Genomic DNA, 2500 nt, shown 5'->3' with positions numbered 1-2500 from the left:
TTCTTCGCAGTTCAACATCGCCTCCCTCGTTTCCAACAGGCCCAAAGGTCGTCTTCTTCGCAGATCCACGAAGAGCTCATCACGATTTGCCACATTCCATTTCCCACGGGTTGTCAACAACACTTTCTCACACTTCCCGCAATCGAGTACGTGCATGACATGCCAAAGCACATCTTATTTGCCTTCCATCGCACTCAAGACGACGGGTTGTGGAAGAACGATATTGCTCACAACAAGTTCAAGGACAACGTCTCAATCAAGGGACACAACCGAATTATGTTAACTGGGTCGCTAAAGTAAACCCGAGTTCATATAATGCACCGCATCCAAAAGAACTAGCCACAACACGTGCATCACTGAGATGTTTCACTAGATGGAACACGTGCGTGACATTAGGATCCTCCAACACCTCTTCGTGATGGAAAGATAGAATTCGAAGCAACCACAGAAGTACCGTCTAGTGGGTAGGCAACACAGGGACTGATCAACCAATATCACCCAAGGCAACGGGTGAAAATGGAAGAGATGCATGCTTGACCGTTCGATACGCAAGGCATGGAGCCAGCCAGCAAGTGCATCTCGATTACAACTCACACACCCTCACGTTCGCAAGACACCACACCACAAGACGGTCCACCCCCCACCTACCATGGGCAAGCAAGCAAATGGAAACATCAAGTGACGCATGGTCAAGCATCGCTAGGCATGAAAATAACTTTCCACAATATCCGAGGGACTAGCTGCCGAGCTAACCAACGATCAGTGACGACCGTGTGTTGGTATTAATAAAGCTCAACAACTATGAAGAGGCTAGTTGTGCCATGATAAACATGCTAACGCACGCACCACGTGAGGGGGGAGGCCTCATCAAGCTCCCTTTAAAACCTGCCAGTGTGGAGCTGGCCGGCTCAAGGAGCACTCCCCCCTATAAGAGGTTAATATGCAAAAGGCAAAATTGTACAAGTAGATACACTTTTTTTGAGCAGACATAAGTCCATATCTCGGGCTACACTTCGAATTTTGATGCGATTTTTTGCAGTAATTCGTAGAATAATGGTATCTCCTTGCTCACCAAATTTCATAATTTTTCTCGAAGGGGAACTATTTTTTTTATTTTTTTTACTTACCGGGTATGTGTAAAATCGGGAAAAATAGAAAAGCACATGTAGACTTCGAATTTCGACCTCATTTTTTCCAGTCCACCACTAAACAATATCAGGAACCTCCCCACAAAATTTCATTCAGTTTGGCCAAGGTCTTAAATTTGACAAATTTTGGCACCAAGCTATCTAGTCGCGGTGCACCGACCAACTTGGCCAAGTGCAAAATGCATCCAATTCAAAACTTTTGTGCACCAACACTTTTACAGTACTCATTTGGGGACATTTGGAGGCCTTTCCAACCCTCACATCTCAAAAACCACGAATTTCATTTTTTCACAAAACTCCCCACCAAGCCTTCTAGCTATGCCGCGGTGCACCGCCAACATTGGCCATGTGCAAAACCCTCCGAACTCAAAACTTTCGTGCACCAAGAATTTCATGGTATTCATTTGGGGGCATTTGGAGGCCTTTCCAACCCTCACATCTCAAAAACCACGAATTTCATTTTTTCACAAATCTCCCCACCAAGCCATTTAGCTATGCCGTGGTGCACCGCCAACCTTGCCCATGTGCAAAACCCAACCAACTCAAAACTTTCGTGCACCAAGACTTTCATGGTATTCATTTGGGGGCATTTGGAGGCCATTCCAACCCTCACATCTCAAAAACCACGAATTTCATTTTTTCACAAAACTCCCCACCAAGCCATTTAGCTATGCCGTGGTGCACCGCCAACCTTGCCCATGTGCAAAACCCAACCAACTCAAAACTTTCGTGCACCAAGACTTTCATGGTATTCATTTGGGGGCATTTGGAGGCCATTCCAACCCTCACATCTCAAAAACCACGAATTTCATTTTTTCACAAAACTCCCCACCAAGCCATTTAGCTATGCCGTGGTGCACCGACCAACTTGGCCAAGTGCAAAATGCATCCAATTCAAAACTTTTGTGCACCAACACTTTTACAGTACTCATTTGGGGACATTTGGAGGCCTTTCCAACCCTCACATCTCAAAAACCACGAATTTCATTTTTTCACAAAACTCCCCACCAAGCCTTCTAGCTATGCCGCGGTGCACCGCCAACATTGGCCATGTGCAAAACCCTCCGAACTCAAAACTTTCGTGCACCAAGAATTTCATGGTATTCATTTGGGGACATTTGGAGGCATTTCCAACCCTCACATCTCAAAAACCACGAATTTCATTTTTTCACAAAACTCCCCACCAAGCCTTCTAGCTATGCCGCGGTGCACCGCCAACATTGGCCATGTGCAAAACCCTCCGAACTCAAAACTTTCGTGCACCAAGAATTTCATGGTATTCATTTGGGGGCATTTGGAGGCCTTTCCAACCCTCACATCTCAAAAACCACGAATTTCATTTTTTCACAAAT

The sequence above is a fragment of the Vigna unguiculata genome, chromosome 6 (genome assembly GCF_037176805.1).
Source record: "Vigna unguiculata cultivar grain cowpea cultivar isolate G323 ecotype 2 chromosome 6, ASM3717680v1, whole genome shotgun sequence".
NCBI classification, from domain to species: Eukaryota; Viridiplantae; Streptophyta; class Magnoliopsida; order Fabales; family Fabaceae; genus Vigna; species Vigna unguiculata.
Note: the sequence above shows the minus strand (reverse complement) of the source record.